Here is a 21841-nt window from a genome sequence, read left to right on the forward strand (position 1 = left end):
ATACAGTGGTGATACGCCTAAACAGTTTTAAATCATCAGCATAAAGTAAATAATTTGAATGCTTTAAATATAAGCCGACGTCATTAATGAAGATAACAAATAAGATTGGACCGAGAATACTACCTTGTGGCACCCCAGAGGTTGCCAAGAACTCATACGACCTCATATTCTCGATTTCAACAAATAAAATTCGGTTTGTCAGGTATGACTTTAACCATGACAGAAAAGCTGAATGGAAACCAATGTACTCAAGTTTCTGAAGAAGTATCTTGTGGGACACTGTGTCAAACGCCTTAGAGAAATCTGTATATATAGTATCAACTTGATACCCATCCTTAAAAGCAGAAACACAGTATTGCGAAAAAACAGCTAAGTTTGTCACTGTTGAACGACACGCAACAAACCCATGCTGACATGGATCGATTATTCCTTTAATAGCAAAAGCCAACTTCTCCTTTACTACTTTCTCAAACAGTTTTGAACAGGTTGATAGTTTAGAGATTGGCCTGTAGTTTGCTACCTCGCTCTTATTTCCAGACTTGAAGATTGGAGTAATAGAAGCCAATTTCCATCGATCAATGAAAACGCCAGTGGACAATGACACATTAAAGATATGGCACAACGGCACGCATAGCGAACTACTACATTTTTTAACCAAAAAAGAAGACAGCCCATCAATATCTTTTTTTAAAGAAGATTGTAGGGACGAGATGCCAATAATAATATCTGATTCCGATACCAATAATGAGCCAAAGTCCAAGGAATTAGCTGTATCAGAACCAACCCTAACATCAGAAATATTAGAGTCAACAACAAAATTAGATTTGAAAAAATCAGCAAAAAGGTTCACTGTTTCCACTAAACTGTTTGAACTAATGCCATTAAAATTGACAGAGGTTGGAATATTGGAGCAACCTTTTTTTGTACGGACAAAGTTCCAAAAGGCCTTGGGATTTTGCTTTAACTCTTCTTCGAAACGGGAGATGTATTTATTATATAAAAACTTATCAAGCACATTGAACTGATTCATGTATAATAAATATCGATCTCTAAATGAAAAGTCATTGGTTGCTTTGTACAACTTAAAATACTTATTTCTAAGATTTTTAAGATTTTTTAACCTGGTATTGTACCAGGGTAATTTATGTATTTTGCCTCGAAGAAGGGGGAGATTTCTACTAAATATATCAGATAACTGCAGCAGAAAAATTTCAAAGCATTCAGAGGCATTTCTAGCACAGAAAATAGACTTCCAGTCAATTTCAGCAATACTCGAATTGAGTGCATCAAAATTTGCATCTTTGAAATTGTAGGAGGGAGTATTTTGAGTGGTATTGTTGTTAGGTACAAATTCAATGAAATTTAATAATAAAGACAAGGGTACGTGATGCATGTCCGATTTGCAGATAGGAAATTGACACTCAGATAAGTGAGAAATTAAATTTTCATCGACAAAAATAAGATCCAGTATGTTATTTAGCTGGTTCACAAATGAATTAATCTGAACAAAGTTGGCACTAAAAAGAGTATCTAAAAAATATATTTCATGTTGATGATTGACATTCATAGGTGTTAATAGATTGTCATTTAGCAATTTTGACCAAACAACCCTGTTCATATTAAAATCACCCAAAACGTAAAAATGACTGTTTACATTTTTTTCGTAAACTTCAAAAATATTATTCACATGCGCGCAGTACAGAGATTCATTACTACAAGGCGGAATATACGAAACACAAATAAACAGCTTTCCAAACAGCCCACAAATAGAGACACACAGTTGGTCCAGTAGCGAGTCAGTATTGGGGAGCTGAACGAAAGAAGAGAGGAGGGTACGTCTTACGGCAATTAGTACCCCGCCACCTCTTTGGCATCCCGTTTTGATTGGATCCCTATCCTTACGATAGGTATGAAACAAAGTAGTATCAAAAAATTCTGCGTCAAAGAAATCATTGTTGAGCCAGGTCTCAACTATGACATACACATCATATTCACAGCGCGAAGTGACTAAGAAAATATCCTTAGCTTTAGTTCTCATCCCCGAGATATTTTGGTAGTAAATACTTACATTATTAAAAATTGAATTTTGCGGATTATTTACTAGGGGTTGAGCGTTTGGCCTTTGCCCTTTTGAAAAAAACGAAACGGCTTTACTTTAACATCAGTTGGCCATATAGAAGAGTCTAGTAATTTACTATAGATTGAAGTCGAGACCCCAAGTTTGAAATTGCATCTTACTAACGAGCTAGAGTCTGTGTTTTTCTTTACTAACTTATAACAATGAATAAGAGATGGCGAAATATTCGCATTTTTTGATACATAACTGATAATATCACTTGCATTAACTGACGGCTTGAATGAGGATAAATATAACCATTTTAGGCGAACAGCTAGATTAAGATCAGCATTTACATTACTGCCTACAACGATAGTAGCAGCCTTCTTGGATTTATTTGTCTTAATTTCAGAAGTTACGACATCAGATGTAGATTGCTTATTGTTGCCTTTATCCATAATAGTGACGCCAGCACAAGTAGGCACGGTCTCACTGGCAGAAGCAACGTCATCAGATGCAGAATGTTTATTATTACCTTTCACCATAATAGTGACGTCAGCATAAGTAGGCACAGTTTCACTGGCAGACTTCAACGGCATCACATTCTTTGCAGTCATAGTGTTATTGCTTTGCATGGCAGCCGATTGAGAGTCACTACTGGTTGTGTTTGTCAAAGACAAATCAATTAGAGGCTGATTTGTTGTTGCAGCCGAATTGGTATTTGCATTTTGTTTAGCTATATTAGCTAATTGTTTAGCTTTAGAGGCCGAGACATTGTTAGTCGCCGATTTATTTACAGGCTGCGTTGTTTTTGCACCCGCGAGCATGTCATTGTCTTTGTTTTTAGTGCTTGGATGGTTTGTTTTTTTAGACAATTCAGCCTGCATTGATTTTGCACTCGCATCAGATTTATTGTCTTTGTTGTTATTGCTTGGCTTCTTTGTTTTTTCAGCCAATTCTTTATTGTCATCTTTTTGTAAAGAACCAGCACGAGTTGATTTTTGCCCATTGGCAAAAGCAGCAACAACACTATGCACATTCTTTAGTTCCAATTATAAAGTAGAGATTTCTGTGATTTTATCAACAATCGAAGATTTTAGAGAGCGAACTTCAGCAAATAGAGCATCTTGCTTTTGCGAAAGTTTAATGTTATCGTCTTTTAACGCATTCATTGTAGTGAGAATGAGAGCATTTTCAGCGCGTAACGCCTCAATATTTTTAGAAAAGTCAAGCAAAAGTAGTTGTTGGTTACTTATATTTTCACTTGCACTCATATTGTTACCGATACTGTTTACGGCACTAGAGAGAGAGTTTGGTGGCGGACTACGTATAGAGGCGCGCCGCTCTGCCGTACAAGATTTACAGAAAAAATGTCTGTTTGATGCGAGAAGAAATTCGAGATCAGTCGATGATATGTTCACACACTTTAAGTGGAAGAGGTCATTGCACTTCGCACAACATACTTTCGGCTGACCACGATCAACCTTTTGACCACACACACACGGCATAGTAAAAAATTTAATAATAAGCAAAGATTAGTTATTTTTGCATTTATCATTTGTAGATAAATTATAGAAAGTATATACTTCGGAACAAGATTCCAGTCACTACCTCAAATCAATTATTAATTGAGGATTAAAGACCATTCTCAGATCCACTTTGAAAAAAAAAAACATAAAGATAACCAGGAATACACACAAAAACTGCGGAGCAAAAATAAACACGTCCGCACCGATCGAACTTTCTTTATTTTCGTAGTAGGGAAATAGTTAAAGAAGACAGGAACAGCACGGTAGTGACCGAGACGGGACAAATCCTCCATAAAAGTAGGATACGGAATTAACTACTACAATAAAATTTTCTTTTATCAGATTCTTTTTACCACTATGCCTCGCAGAGGTACAGATATTAGACTATTCGAACTCCCAATTAATCACAATAGAAAAAGGAGCTGCCGGACTACAGACAGGACAAGTTAGGATTATACACGAAATAAACATCGACAAATATACAGAAATTCTGGAACATATAGAAACAACGACAAAAGCAGAATAATTCTACAGAAATCCGAATTACCCTTTTATATCCCTCCTAATATCCCAAGTGAAGGCCCAAATTAATAATCTAAGGATAGAAAAAAGATCAAAAAGTTCACTCAATTTTTTTAGCAGTGCATGCAAATAGATTTCGGGAAGTCCACACCATGAGGACCATGAAATAGTTCTGAACAAAGTAAATAACGTTTTAGAAAACAATAACAATCAAGTCCTCATTAATAAACTTACAGTAGAAAAAGTTAATGAAATTACAAATATTACAAACCATATTATGAAGCACATGCAACACGACAAGAGTAAAGAAATAGAGGCATTTTTAGAATTAAAATACAAGTTAGAAATTATGAAAGAGGAAGTTCGTGAACATCGCTTACGCGATACATTGGGCAAAGGCCAATATAGTAAATTCATATATTTTGTCGACCGAAGAAATTGATATTGCTAAAAAAATCTTTGACAAGGATAATATCCCATTCGTAAATTTAGACGAAGCGCCAGAATTTTCCGAAATTAAAATAGCGACCAATGGCAAGACAATCATCTATATTATAAGTTTACCAACAACAGAGAATCAAATTTGCCAAACTATCGATATCAGAGCAGTAAAGAAAGGCAATAAAATTAACAAAATAAATTTCAATTCAATCCTTAGCTGCGAAAAAACTATGTATGGAATAAAAAGAAATTGTAAACAATATAACGCACTACAAATATGCTCTAAAGACGATTTGCTAGATTTAAGTAATGATTATTGTATTAGTAATCTTTTAACGAGCCGTTTGCCAAACTGCACCGTCACAAACAGTCAGCACATTCCAGACTTTGAGGAGCTGTCACCTGGAGTTATATTCCTAAACGACTTCAGAGGCTATGTCCTAATAAACGAAGATTCTACAACTCTAAACGGAACCTTTGTCATTCACTTTAATAATGCTACAATCCAAATTAATGGGAAGAAATTTTTCAATGCGGAAAAATCAACAAACAAGCCCCTACCTGCGATACTCCAACCAATATCACTATCAAACAGAAACGAAGAAATACTTTCTCTAGAAATGTTAAAACAGCTAAACATCAACAATACAAAAGAGATTAGCCTCACAGAATCATCATACCGGCTTTGTTACCACGGCACATATTTATATAATATAAAAAAAACAAATATTCAGACACATAATACTCCAGACATAACAAACTGACAAAATTGCTGAAGCCGCAACACATACAAAGCAAACCGTGTGAACAGTAAGCGGTAAATGGAAACCAAATTAAAAATAAACAAACTCACCTGTGGGAAGCGCGTGATCAGCAGTTTTCACTTTCATAGCGGTAAGGCAGACGTAGGTTAGATTGTAAGAATTATTATTGTGTAAAGTCAGATATAAGTTTGCATTCAATAAAGGAGCACGTCTCCCGTGTAAAAAATATATTTTTTTAAAATTTCCAATTTGTAAAAGTTTAACTTATATATATATATAAACGTTCAGAGGTTATAAATTATAAGAGAAACAATTTAAGAGCACTTACATCTTACTCCAACGTTGTCAGCAGGCGCCCGTGAGTTGAGTTGGTAGCTGAAAATTTAAGTAATTTTTCCCTCTCTCTCTCTACATTACGATTCTAATTGGAATCTCAGTTCCGTGTTGGTATAATATGTAGGTATGTATATGAAGTTGCATATTATAAGGAAATAAGAGGCAATTTGTATAATTTAACCCTTGGAAAAACAAAAAAAAAATTTTTTCTGAAATTTTAATTTGCTTTTAAATCAAAAATCTTCTTGAGGTTATTTAAACAAAATGGAAACCAATGCAACATACTTTTTCTTAACTGAAATGAATTGTGAGGTGGCATATTAATTTATTAGCAGTACATAATAATCTTTATGTATCATTTTCAAATTATTTATCTTCCTCTTAGTTTTCCTTCTTCCTCTTCTTCTGTAGTGAACTAATTTCTTCTCTCTAGTTTTAACTTAGTTTATAATTGATTTACCTATGTAAGTAATACATTAAAATTTACATACAAACGTATGTATGTATATTCCACATTAGCCTGTAGAAAAATATTTGCAATTCATTTTCTTCTAAAATAACTTGAATGCAATTTTAAACAGTTTTAATATATTAAAGGTATACTCGCTTAAACTTTAAGTAACTCAGTTTTTTTTTTTTTGTAATGTAATTAAATTTATGACAATCTAGTTCGGGAAACTATTTTTAATAATTGTAAAGTATTTCTATTTTTATGTTTCACAGAATTCACTAGTCTTAAGAAATTTACTTTAACATTAAGTAGTTAGATTCTCAAACTAATTTTACAGCACATATTTATATTTACTTTAAAGAATGAAGACATTAAACTTTCTTTAATATTTCGCTGTAGTTAGCGATGGTTTTAATATGTTTTACATTTGGACTTTTTGATATAACACCTGCTGCATTAGCTGTGGCTTCCGACGATTTTGCATTTTCGTTGTTATCAACAGTTTTATTTTCATTTTCACTCATATTAACGACCCTTATTGAAAGTCGTTTCTGCTTCGTTTTGGAGAGCTGAGCTTTTCACTATTTAATGGGTCATCTGGATTAGGAGAGGCTAATAGGGACTTTATGGACAGCAAGATCGATGCTAATGTATTTAGGATTATAGAAGCCAGTTGGTGGCACACGTAATAAATACAAGCATAGCTTGCCAGCATTAACTATATTTGGGTGATAAATAGCTGTCGAGAATTTTAATATAGCTGGATGGAAAGGATATCGACTGCCTAAATTAATGGCCAGTCTGCAGTGAGTCCTCAAACTGATCCGGATTCGCCGGTCTTGCTCCTCTGGTGTTCGCAGGATGTATCAATATTTCCTCATTCCTTTTGATTTTTATTAATTATAGAGTTTGATTTTTATTAATCATATTCACTATTTAACACTTGCACCACATTTTTGTATCGGTAACCATGCACCACTCTAAACGATTTAAAAGTACAACTTTACACTTCAAGATCTCCTGCCAGAAAGCAAGAGCTCATTTTTGCGGAAATCACTTTGACCTCCTCTTTCTTTTCTCTCACTTTCGTAAACCCATAATGCCCGCAGTTAGACAAATTACCACAGGTGTTGTCACTGAACTAATTTCTTTTAACTTTAACCCTAGTAGGAATTTGTGAAACCAAATATTCCAAATGTTAACAATTGTTGTCCTCAAAGAAACTAACTTTAAAGCCATTCTATTTGAGTACAACTTACTAATATTGCGATCAAAAAATAGACTTTAAGAATCAAAGCAGCGCTCACAATGTTACTCTTTAAGTACGCAGGCATACTACCGTATATTATGTTCTTAATAAATTTCATAGTAAAATAAAAAAGTTGCTATCTAATGCTTAGCCAATTTAGGGCAGGAAGCATGTCTCTGATAGGAGTGTCCCAGCGCTTTTTGATAATGAATCTGATAGCTCGGTTCTGTTGCTTTTGTAGCTTGTATATCTGACTATCTCGCAATATGAAAAATATATTCGGGCAGTAATTAAATGTGGTTCAGTTAATAATTTGTGAAAAATTATACAACGTGAATTCAGGACGGACAAGGCGACAGCTGTTTCGACTATACCTTGTAAATCCCTTCAAAGCCTTTTCTCCAGCGAGTGGGAATGCGTTTGTAACACTTCAACCACCGTAGGAGTGCGGGTTTAAATCCTACTCCCGGGAGAAAAGGTTTTGAAGAGATTTACAAGGTATAATCGCACCAGCTGTCGCCTTGTCCGTCCTGATGTCACGTTGTTTAAATTTGTCCCAAATTATTAAATAAATTATAAATTAAAAATTCCTTCAAACAACTGTTTTTACACATTTAAAGCAATGAGGGCAACCCCCTCTTAATTCATACAAATAGACAACATTGCTTAATAATTTGTAGTTTTCTAAATTGAACAAAAGCAACAATACCAGCTTCAGTGAAACCGCCAACAAAAAGCATATCTTTAAAACATGATTACATACAAAATATGTACTGTGCAAAGGAATAAAATATGCAAGGAAAGCAAATGGGATAAAGTTTACAACTAATAAGGCATGACGTGACTGAATGCGTTTTTAACACTTCAACCATCCTACGAGTGCGGTTTCAAATCCCACTCCCGGTGGGAAAACGCTTTGCAGAGATTTACAAGGTATAATCGAAACAGAAGAAAATGAAAAAATTCTGCAAGGTGAAATTAAAAGCCCTTGGAATCATTTCAGGAATTCTGTTCGTGGTATTACATATATAAATAAATTAGTGGTACCCGACAGATGATGCTCTGGGTCACCCAGATCCACATTTTGTTCGATATCTCGAAAACGCCTTCAAATATAGGGACACTCCTTTTTAAACCCTCATTAATACCTTTAATTTAATACCCATACCGTACAAACACATTATATAGTCACCCCTGGTCCACCTTTATGGCGATATCTCGAAAAGTAGTCCACTTATAGAACTAAGGCCCACTCCCTTTTAAAATACTCATTAGTACCTTTCATTTGATACCCATATCGTAAAAACACATTCTAGAGCCACCCATGGTCCACCTTTATGGCGATATCTCTAAAAGGCGTCCACCTATAGAACTAAGGCCCACTCCCTTTTAAAATACTCTTTAATACCTTTCATTTGATACCCATGTCATACAAACACATGCCAGGGATACCCTAGGTTCATTTTCCTACATGGTGATTTTCGCTTATTTCACAAAGGATGAAGGAAAATCGTTCCAAAAAACATCACCCTGGGTCTACAATTTCGGACTCATAATTAGGAGCTCTTCGAAAATATTTAAGGGTTGATTAAAAGAAAATGATAAATAAATGCGTTCAAATTTAAGGAAATTTTCATATTTAAAAAAAATTTTCAAATAAAACGAATTGATAGCTGAAGAAAGATAGCAAAGGCAAGTTGCTCCACTTTTTAGTATTACCATTTGTATAAATCTATGAAAAAGAGAATTTTGTCTACAAAGCTCTCAGCTGAGTATGTAATGTTCGGTTACACCCGAACTTAGCCTTTCTTACTTGTGTATTAGTAGATTTTGGCCTATCGTCTCAAATGCTCGTATTAAATCCAAAAATACAGCTGTTAAATATTTATTCCTGCTTGGGTCTTCTTTCCAGTGCGCTATAACTAAATTCAAAGCACTTTCACAGGAATGTTTCCTTCGGAAGCCATATTGTCGTGGGATAATAATTTCTTTATCTTCTAAGTATTTTGCAAGCTAGTTTTTTACCACCGTTTCTAGAATTTTCTCGCCACATTGTAACTAGGGCTGTGAACTGCATCCGGATTTTTTAACTATCCGGATAAACCGGATATTCGAATAACCGCATAGCTAAGCAAAAAATCCGTCTATCCGGATATCCGTATTCATAACTGGGAAAGCCGGATATCCGCTGTTCGGCTATCCGGATACGTAAACGGAAAATCCGGATATCCGTATGTCCGGATACTGGAATATAAAAGTTGAATATCTGCATATCAGAATTGAACGAAGCAAACATCGAAAAATTATTCACAAAATATGTTTGTAGATTATTAAATTAACGTCAAAAATTAAAAAGCTACAATTTTACAAAGAAGTGAAAATAAGAACAGTGCCATTTTTTTATATTGTGAAAAAACGTTGTTAATTGATTAAGAGGCCCCACGAATTTATTGTTATTAATGTTAAATAAACATATATGGTACATCAATTTGTTGCTTTCACTGGATATCCAAAAGTACGGTTATTAACCGCCTTCACAAATCCGGATATCCGGATAGTTTCATAAACGAATATTAACCGGATATCTATGCGGTCCGGATTTTATCCGTGTCAACGGATATCCGTATGGATATCCGAATATTCGAATATGCGGATAGTCCCAGCCCTAATTGTAACGTATTAATTGGTCTGATCTCATCCGCTCTAATGGTATTTTTAACCTTTTCTATGAGCACAACTACGGAAGATTTTGATAAATTAGGAGCTATACCTGTATCTAAGCTTTCGCTAACAATTTGAGCATAAAAAAACCCTGCTTAGGTTATGGAGTCTTTCATAACGCCCTCTGAAATGAGCTTTTTCCCTCCAGTTTTGTTTTTGAACCTACTTACTATTTCAAGTACGTGAGTTGTAGAAACTTATTGAAACAAAAACATTGGAGCCGTTTTGCACACCTAGAATACTATCATAATTAACGGAAATAACCGTGATATGTAGGCTGATCTCCAATATACTGTCAATGGCCTTGCTGTCAGCAACATTACAATCGATTTTATGTTGCATATACTTCGCTTTTTTAATCTAAATTAGCCGTTTATATTTACGTTTTATAGCGATATATTCATTCCATTCCCCAGTTGTTATAGCGACTTTGTAAAGATCTAGTTTAGGCTTATTCAAATTTGAAAGTTCAAAATCATACCACTTGGTCATAAGCGTAACACTGACTTCCTTGGAGTATGTCAGTGTGGCCATTGCATTTGACAGGGTATTATGAAACAAGGTAGCTTTATTTTCGATACTCAAGTTTTCAATGCCAGTGAAGTTGAACTGTTGTAATTGGTTAATAAGACAGTCACATGTATAATTTTCCCAAGAAATTATCGTTTTCCTAGTTTTCATTTGAAGTAATTTATCTAACTTGATTTTAAAATGAATAGTTTCATGATCTAAAATCTGATATTCTTCTAGTTTTGCACATGATATTGTGATACCATCTGTAAATAATAGGTCTATCAATTTTTCGGTGTTATCGTCCTTTCGCGTGTAAAAATGTAGTTTTTGTTCCATAGTAAACATGGCGGAACGATACAAAGTGGCAGCATCGGAAATCTGATTAAATTAAACTTTTTTTATTTGATTTGATACATCAACTTCCGGCGCAGTACGATTTTGACATTTGTCCATCGAATTTACAAAACCAAAGTACATAGAATTTTTATTTATGTTTGTAGGTATGTCACCATGCTGCCACCTTGTATCGTTCCGCTATGTTAGTAAAGGATTGAAATAAGTCAACTAACTGTTTAGTATACATATGTAGTACTCTTAAAGAGGTTTATGTTACAATCGCCGACAAAAATAACATTATCCTGCGTTAAGCAATTATTATTTAAAACATCCATCACTCGAGTTTGGTGAGTGATAGCATTGTGGATAAGACAAGTGCACAAACGTCAAAATTACAAATAGAATGGATCACCTGAATTTTTATTTACTATCGCTGTCTCATTCTGTAACTCTTTCTATCACCCGCTGAAGATAGCCGGCCCTATGCGCCGCCATATTGAACACCCTGTCAAAACGCTTAAAATCAGCCATATTGAACATCCTGTCTGGCATTTGACAGATAAGAAATCACACTTGTTTTATCCACAGTGAGTGATAGATTACAGCTATTTTATATTGGGGAAATATACTTTTTACTTTTAGAATAATACACCAGATGTTTTTGTTCAATGCTTTGTTATAGCATATTGTGTATTCAAATGAGTTTTTTGCATATTGTAACGAAGCTAGGGACATTCCGCTTATTCCAAACCTTCTGCTAACGTTCGTATCGCTAAACTGATGAATGAATAACTCTAATATTCAATAATGCAAAATAGCCTGTATTAGACTACTTTGAAAGTACTGTACAATAACACTGATACTTCACAACCAATAGCTTGCTTAAATCAAATTGATTACGGACTACTCAGCTTCTTCTGCTTTTATATTCTCTGCCAATATGTCTAGACGTTTCCTTTTCTAGAATCCTCTACCTGGTTATACGCGCATGTATTTGTAGTGTGTAACCATATGCGTGTGTATATGTGTGCGAAGTAGTAGCTGATGATGACATGTGTTTGTGAGTATTTCTCTGCTGCTTTTATGTATGTGTGTACATAATAATAAATTTTTTTACGTACATATAAGTGGGGCAGCTTGCTTTATTGTTGTTGTAGCTTTATTTACTTAGTATTAGATTAGTGATATGAGTATCACTTAGTGTTACTAATATTCATCACACTGCCCTCCATCTAAGTCTGCTCGTCCCGATCAGACAAATTTTCTGACCTAAACGCTGCCAGCCTTTCCAGATGAACCACTTTCATTTTGGTTCGTGGTTTGGCAATGGTTTGTATGCGGTAAACTACATCGTTGATCCGTTTTACAACTTTGTATGGGCTTTCCCAATTACACTGCAATTTCGGGGACAAACCTAATTTTCGTTGTGGGTTGTATAACAGCACCAAATCTCCTTCCTGAAAAACTTCTGAAATAATTGTTTATCGTATCTGGCTTTCATCTTGTCACTCATAATTTTTTGTGGATTTCTTGACATTTCTCTCCGCATCGGCATCTATCCCAAACTTCAAATCAGCTGGCAGTCGAAGGTCATTGCCAAAAATTACATTTGCGGGAGTTTGGCCCGTTGTCAAGAATAATGATATGTGTGTATCCCACTCCTTATGGCACTTGTCTACTATTTTCCTTAAATGCTCCTCCAAGGTTTTATTGAATTTCCACCATACCATCGGACTGAGGATGCAATGCAGTTGTCCGTGTTTTTCGAATGCCCAACTTCTTACACATTTCTTGGAACACAGCTGATTCAAAATTCCTGCTTTGGTCAGGATGTAACTCCTTTGCTACACCATACCTTGCAACCCAATCGTTTGTAACCACTTCTGCTACTGTTTCCGCTTCTTAGTTTGGAATTGGGTATACCTCTGGCCATTTACTGAAATAATCCATAACCACCAGTACGTATTTATTTCCGCGGTTGCTAGTAGAAAATGGACATGCGACATCTATGGCGATCCTTTCAAAAGGTGCACCTGAAATATACTTCTTCATCTGGCCTTGACTGCGGGTTTTGGGCCCTTTCGCCCTGCTGCAAACCTCGCAGTTGGCAATGCATTCAGTGACCGACTGATGCCGACCAACCCAATAGAATCTCTGCTTAATCTTCTCGAGCGTCTTCGTAATTCTAATTGATTACGGACTACCAAGTTGTCCTCCACTTGGACCGTTATGTAGCTCACTGAGAACGTCGGGAATCCTTTTCTTTGGAACAACTATCAGTTTCCTCTTACTTTGACCATCCTCACTCTCCCATACTCGACGAAGGCAACCGGATATCAATTCTAAACTGTTCCACTGTGCCCAATATGACTTCACGATGGGACTCTCTGCTAACATCTCCTCTCTATTTGGTCTTTCGTTCCGTTCGAGCCCTTGCATAACATGTGATTGAATCTGTATCTTCTAGCTGACACTTCCTTAGCTGTTCCTTGTCTCACTCATCCGTACATGTTATAGTCATTAGCCGGACATCTATAATGTCTTCTTTAGCCTCGGCCTTTGAACAGTGCTTGCATTCCAAACAACATGGTCTTCGTGACATTGCATCGGAATTCCCATGGGTACTACCTTTCCGATGCTCAATGGAAAAGTTATAGCTTCGTAGTCGCTCGATCCACCGTGCCAATTGTCCTTCCGGATTACGGAACTGCAGAAGCCATTTCAACGCTGTGTGATCTGTCCTAACGCGGAATCGTTGGCCGTAGAGGTATTTGTGAAAATGTTTATTGCACTCTAACAATGCCAACAGCTCCCTCCGTGCAACGCAATAGTTCCTCTCTGGTTTTCCAATTGATCGGCTGTAATATGCAATTACCTTCTCCTGTCCATCGACCAGTTGTGATAATACGCCTCCTATAGCATATCCACACGCACCGGTATCTAAGTACGCTAAGCATGTTTTCCAATGTAGTCCTTTCCGTACCTGATCCATGAGTCTTTCAAAAGTAGCTGGCGCATTACGTAGTCCAAAAGGCATCACTGTAAATTGCCAAAGACCATCACCGAAACTGAAGGCTGTTATCTCTTTGTCTTCCTCCTTCCCTTCCACTTGCCAATAGCCGCTTTTCAAGTCCAGTGTGGAAAACCATTTCGTACCAGATAACGAGCCCAGAGTATCGTCAATCCTTGGCAATGTGTAGCTGTCCTTTTTCGTGACAACGTTTAGCTTGCGATACCACGCAAAACCCCTTTTTCCGTCCTTCTTCTTCACAAGTACCACCGGTGAGCTCCATGGACTAGCTGATGGTTCGATTACGCCGCTTTCGCTCATTTCTTGTATGATTTGACTGACAACTTCCCCCTTCGCCAGTGGAACACTACGAGGAGCTTGACGGATCGGCCCCGCATCTCCAGTGTCAATTTAATGTTTCACAACTTTGGTGCTGCCTGGTTTGGAGCCATCCTGGTCAAATATATTGGCGTATTTTAGGAGCAGTTGTTTTGCCTTACTGTGATAGTCTTCCTCTAGTCCCTCCGTCCATGCCATGATGTCATCTGAAAGATCAATACTGCTACTTTACACGCCTTCCTGAAGCTGCTCAAAATTGATTACTACTTCAGCCTCTTGGCATCTTCCCAAAATAGCTCCTCTGGTCAGTTTGAGTGGTGACTTGAATTAATTGAGTACTCTTACCGGGATACGTCCATCTTGTTTTGTTATAGCCAGGGTTTTTCCTACAAGTACGTTTGGTATTGATTTGTTTGCTGCTTCGACAACCCACAATTTGTTTTTCCCACAATCTGCATCAAAATTTGCCCAGATGAGTGCTTCTGATTTTGGTGGTATTTGCTGACTCTCTTCCACCAGCACTCGTTTACTGCTCTAGTCTCTCTCGTAGCCGAAACTAAGCGGCACATCCATGTTCTTATATCGCATTGTCTTGCTTTGCATGTCGATCTTGATGCCTTGGTCGATTAAGAAGTCCACTCCAATTATTATTTCATCAACAGTCTCTGCCACTATAAAATTGTGTACTACCGTGACATTCCCAATTGCGACTTCACATGATACTTCTCCTAGAACCGTTGTGTCTTCTCCAGTGGCTGTATTACTTCAAGAATGGAAGGTTCTGGCAGGGAGTATAGGATTTGTGAATACCTTCGCAGAGAAAAGAAGGAGGATAGGAAAGCGCCAGTTCAATGAATTACCTGGTGAATCACCTGAGTGTGATTCCGAAACTCAATTCAAACAGCACATTTTTTACCTTCTTTTGGACTGCTTGATTGGTAATATGACAAGACGTTTCGAAGCCGTAAATGACATTGCTATTAAATTTAGTTTTTTGTAGAAGTATCAGGATCTGACGGAAGAAGAGCTCAGAGAAAAGGCAGCGGCGTTTGGTACGATTTATGGTATCGATATTTCTACGGATCTAATAGATGAAATCATTCATCTCAAAGCCATCCACTTATTATAATTTGGGATGTGATTCGCTGCTACCATTTCAACTTCTGAACAAATTTCATGATTTGAAGATGGAAGTATTATTTCCGAACATCTGCATAGCATTAAAAACAATTTGCACATTTCCAGTCAGTGTGGCGTTCTTTTAGTTTATTGTCTCGCTTAAAAAAATTTTTACGTTCTACTATGAGCCTAAATCGCTTGACAAGCCTTGGAACATTGGTGTTGGAGTCCAGCCTTGCTCGCAGCATTAGTTTTGAATTGGTAATTTTCATATTTGCAGACTAAAAAGCATGGAACGTTTTCCATGGCTGATTCAAGCTCTTAAAATGTACATATTTGGAAAAAGTTAATGTAAGTAAATCAAACGATGAAATCTAACATTTCATTTATGTAAGTGCTCCAGTAAATCCTATTTAAATGAAATAAAATTGACAATGTGAATTGAAAAATTTATGTATGTTATGTTATTTTTATACTCAGTTGAGCAGAGCTCAGAGAGTATTTTAAGTTTGATTGGATAACGGTTGGTTGTACAGGTATAAAGGAGTCGAGATATATATAGACTTCCATATATCAAAATCATCAGCATCGAAAAAAAATTTGATTGAGCCATGTCCGTCCGTCCGACCGTTAACACGATAACTTGAGTAAATTTTGAGGTATCTTGATGAAATTTGGTATGTAGGTTCCTGAGCACTCATCTCAGATCACTGTTTAAAATAACTATAACCACGCCTACTTTTCGATATCGAAAATTTCGAAAAACCGAAAAAGTGCAATAATTCATTACCAAAGACAGATAAAGCGATTAAACTTGGTAGGTGAGTTGAACTTATGACGCAGAAAAGAAAATTAGTAAAATTTTGGACAATGGGCGTGGCACCGCCCACTTTTAAAAGAAGGTAATTTAAAAGTTTTGCAAGCTGTAATTTGGCAGTCGTTGAAGATATCGTGATGAAATTTGGGAGGAATGTTACTCCTATTACTGTATATACCCTTAATAAAAATTAGCAAAGTCGGAGAAGGACCACTCCGACTTTTGAAAAAAAATTTTTTTTAAAGTAAAATTTTTACAAAAAATTTAATATCTTTACAGTATATAAGTAAATTATGTCAACATTCAACTCCAGTAATGATATGGTGCAACAAAATAGAAAAATAAAAGAAAATTTCAAAATTGCCGTGGCTCCGCCCTTTTTCATTTAATTTGCCTAGGATACTTTTAATGCCATATGTCGAACAAAAATTTACCAATCCTTTTGAAATTAGTAGGGCATAGATTTTATGACGTTAACTGCGTTCTGTGAAAATGGGCGAAATCGGTTGAAGCTACGCCCAGTTTTTATACACAGTCGTCCGTGTGTCCTTCCGCATGGGCGATAACACGATAACTTGAGCAAAAATCGACATATCTTTACTGAACTTAGTTCACGTACTTATCTGAACTCACTTTATCTTGGTATAAAAAATGAACGAAATCGGGACTATGACCACGTCCACTTTTCGATATCGAAAATTACGAAAAATGAAAAAATGCCATAATTCTATACCAAATACGAAAAAAGGGATGAAACGTGGTAATTGAATTGGTTTATTGGCGCGAAATATAACTTTTGAAAAAACTTTGTAAAATGGTTGTGACACCTACCATATTAAGTAGAAGAAAATGAAAAAGTTCTGCAGGGCGAAATAAAAAACCCTTGAAATCTTGGCAGGTATTACATATATAAATAAATTAGCGGTATCCAACAGATGATGTTCTGGGTCACCCTGGTCCACATTTTGGTCGATATCTGGAAAACGCCTTCACATATACAACTACCACCACTCCCCTTTAAAACTCTCATTAATACCTTTAATTTGATACCAATATCGTACAAACACATTCTAGAGTCACCCCTGGTCCACCTTTATGGCGATAACTCGAAAAGGCGTCCACCTATAGAACTAAGCCCCACGCCCTTTTAAAATACTCATTAACACCTTTCATTTGATACCCATATCGTACAAACATATTCTACAGTCACCCCTGGTCCACCTTTATGGCGATATCTCGAAAAAGCGACCACCGATAGAACGAAGGCCCACTCCCTTTTAAAAATACTCATTAACACCTTTGATTTGATACCCATATCGTTCAAACAAAGTCTAGAGTCACCCCTGGTCCGCCTTTATTGCGATACCTCGAAAAGGCGTCCACTTATAGAACGTAGGCCCACTCCCTTTTAAAATACTCATTAAAACCTTTCGTTTGATACCCATATTGTACAAACGTATTCTAGAGTCACCCCTGGTCCACCTATATGGGCATATTTCGAAACGGCGTCCACCTATAGGACTAAGGCCCACTCCCTTTTAAAATACTCATTAACACCTTTCGTTTGATACCAATATTGTACAAACGCATACTAGAGTCACCCCTGGTCCACCTTGATGGCGATATCTCGAAAAGGCGACCACCTATACAACTACCACCACTCCCTTTTAAAACCCTCATTAATACCTTTAATTTGATACCCATATCGTACAAACAAATTCTAGGGTCACCCCTGGTCCACCTTTATGGCGATATCTCGAAAAAGCGACCACCGATAGAACGAAGGCCCACTCCCTTTTAAAAATACTCATTAACACCTTTCATTTGATACCCATATCGTTCAAACAAAGTCTAGAGTCACCCCTGGTCCACCTTTATTGCGATACCTCGAAAAGGCGTCCACTTATAGAACTTAGGCCCACTCCCTTTTAAAATACTCATTAAAAGCTTTCGGTTGATACCCATGTTTACAAACGTATTCTAGAGTCACCCCTGGTCCACCTATATGGGGATATTTCGAAACGGCGTCCACCTATAGGACTAAGGCCCACTCCCTTTTAAAATACTCATTAAGACCTTTCGTCTGATACCCATATTGTACAAACGCATACTAGAGTCACCCCTGGTCCACCTTGATGGCGATATCTCGCAAAGGCGACCACCTATACAACTACCACCACCCCCTTTTAAAACCCTCATTAATACCTTTAATTTGATACCCATATCGTACAAACAAATTCTAGGGTCACCCCTGGTCCATCTTTATGGCGATATCTCGAAACGGCGTCCACCTATGGAACTAAGGCTCACTCCATTTTAAAATAATCATTAGCACCTTTCTTTTGATACCCATAATGGAACAAACAACTTCTAGGGTCACCCCTGGTCCACCTTTATGGAGACATCTCGAAACGGCGTCCACCTATGGAACTAAGGATTACTCCCTTTTAAAATACTCATTAGCACCTTTCATTTGATACCCATATCGTACAAACAAATTCTACAGTCAACCCTGATCCACCTTTATGGCGATATCCTTAAATGGCGTCCACCTATAGAACTATGGCCCACTCCCTCATAAAATACTCTTTAATGCCTTTCGTTTGATACGCATGTCATACAAACAAATTCCAGGGTTTCCTTCGGTTCATTTTCCTACATGGTTATTTTCCCTTATGTTGCCACCATAGCTCTCAACTGAGTATGTAATATTCGGTTACACCCGAACTTAACCTTCCTTACTTGTTTATACTCAGTTGAGCAGACCTCACAGAGCATATTAAGTTTGATTGGATAACGGTTGGTTGTACAGGTATAAGGGAATCGAGATAGATATAGACTTCCATATATCAAAATCATCAGGATCGAAAAAAAATTTGATTGAGCCATGCCGTCCGTCCTTCCGTCCGTTAACGCGATAACTTGAGTACATTTTGTGGTATCTTGATGAAATTTGGTATGTAGGTTCCTGAGCACTCATCTCAGATCGCCATTTAAAAAGAACGATATCGGACTATAACCACGCCCACTTTTTCGATATCGAAAATTTCGAAAAACAGAAAAAGTGCAATACTTCATTACCAAAGACAGATAAAGCGATGAAACTTGGTAGGTGAGTTGAAATTATGACGCAATTTGAAAATTAGTAAAATTTTAGACAATGGGCGTGGCACCGCCCACTTTTAAAAGAAGGTAATTTAAAAGTTTTGCAAGCTGTAATTTGGCAGTCGTTGAAGATATCGTGATGAAATTTGGGAGGAACGTTACTCCTATTACTGTATATACCCTTAATAAAAATTAGCAAAGTCGGAGAAGGACCACTCCCACTTTAGAAAAAAATTTTTTTTTAAAGTAAAATTTTAACAAAAAATTTAATATCTTTACAGTATATAAGTAAATTATGTCAACATTCAACTCCAGTAATGATATGGTGCAACAAAATACAAAAATAAAAGAAAATTTCAAAATGGGCGTGGCTCCGCCCTTTTTCATTTAATTTGTCTAGGATACTTTTAATGCCATATGTCGAACAAAAATTTACCAATCCTTTTGAAATTTGGTGGGGGCATAGATTTTATGACGTTAACTGCTTTCTGTGAAAATGGGCGAAATCGGTTGAAGCCACGCCCACTTTGTATACACAGTCGTCCGTGTGTCCTTCCGCATGGCTGATAACACGATAACTTGAGCAAAAATCGACATATCTTTACTGAACTTAGTTCACGTATTTATCTGCACTCACTTTATCTTGGTATAAAAATGAACGAAATCCGACTATGACCACGTCCACTTTTTCGATATCGAAAATTACGAAAAATGAAAAAAAATGCCATAAGTCTATACCAAATACGAAAAAAGGGATGAAACATGGTAATTGGATTGGTTTATTGGCGCGAAATATAACCTTCAACCACCGTAGGAGTGCGGGTTCAAATCCTACTCCCGGGAGAAAAGGTTTTGAAGAGATTTACAAGGTATAATCGCACCAGCTGTCGCCTTGTCCGTCCTGATGTCACGTTGTTTAAATTTGTCCCAAATTATTAAATAAATTATAAATTAAAAATTCCTTCTAACAACTGTTTTTACACATTTAAAGCAATGAGGGCAACCCCCGCTTAATTCATACAAATAGACAACATTGGTTAATAATTTGTAGTTTTCTAAATTGAACAAAAGCAACAATACCAGCTTCAGTGAAACCGCCAACAAAAAGCATATCTTTAAAACATGATTACATACAAAATATGTACTGTGCAAAGGAATAAAATATGCAAGGAAAGCAAATGGGATAAAGTTTATAACTAATAAGGCATGACGTGACTGAATGCGTTTTTAACACTTCAACCATCCTACGAGTGCGGTTTCAAATCCCACTCCCGGTGGGAAAACGCTTTGCAGAGATTTACAAGGTATAATCGAAACAGAAGAAAATTAAAAAATTCTGCAGGGTGAAATTAAAAGCCCTTGGAATCATTTCAGGAAATCTGTTCGTGGTATTACATATATAAATAAATTAGTGGTACCCGACAGATGATGCTCTGGGTCACCCAGATCCACATTTTGTTCGATATCTGGAAAACGCCTTCAAATATAGGGACACTCCTTTTTAAACCCTCATTAATACCTTTAATTTAATACCCATACCGTACAAACACATTATATAGTCACCCCTGGTCCACCTTATGGCGATATCTCGAAAAGTAGTCCACTTATAGAACTAAGGCCCACTCCCTTTTAAAATACTCATTAGTACCTTTCATTTGATACCCATATCGTAAAAACACATTCTAGAGCCACCCATGGTCCACCTTTATGGCGATATCTCTAAAAGGCGTCCACCTATAGAACTATGGCCCACTCCCTTTTAAAATACTCTTTAATACCTTTCATTTGATACCCATGTCATACAAACACATGCCAGGGATACCCTAGGTTCCGGATAAACCGGATATTCGAATAACCGCATAGCTAAGCAAAAAATCCGTCTATCCGGATATCCGTATTCATAACTGGGAAAGCTGGATATCCGCTGTTCGGCTATCCGGATACGTAAACGGAAAATCCAGATATCCGTATGTCCGGATACTGGAATATAAAAGTTGAATATCTGCATATCAGAATTGAACGAAGCAAACATCGAAAAATTATTCACAAAATATGTTTGTAGATTATTAAATTAACGTCAAAAATTAAAAAGCTACAATTTTACAAAGAAGTGAAAATAAGAACAGTGCCATTTTTTTATATTGTGAAAAAACGTTGTTAATTGATTAAGAGGCCCCACGAATTTATTGTTATTAATGTTAAATAAACATATATGGTACATCAATTTGTTGCTTTCACTGGATATCCAAAAGTACGGTTATTAACCGGTCTTCACAAATCCGGATATCCGGATAGTTTCATAAACGAATATTAACCGGATATCTATGCGGTCCGGATTTTATCCGTGTCAACGGATATCCGTATGGATATCCGAATATTCGAATATGCGGATAGTCCCAGCCCTAATTGTAACGTATTAATTGGTCTGATCTCATCCGCTCTAATGGTATTTTTAACCTTTTCTATGAGCACAACTACGGAAGATTTTGATAAATTAGGAGCTATACCTGTATCTAAGCTTTCGCTAAAAATT

Source organism: Eurosta solidaginis, chromosome X (genome assembly GCF_040869045.1).
Source record: "Eurosta solidaginis isolate ZX-2024a chromosome X, ASM4086904v1, whole genome shotgun sequence".
Classification (NCBI taxonomy): domain Eukaryota; kingdom Metazoa; phylum Arthropoda; class Insecta; order Diptera; family Tephritidae; genus Eurosta; species Eurosta solidaginis.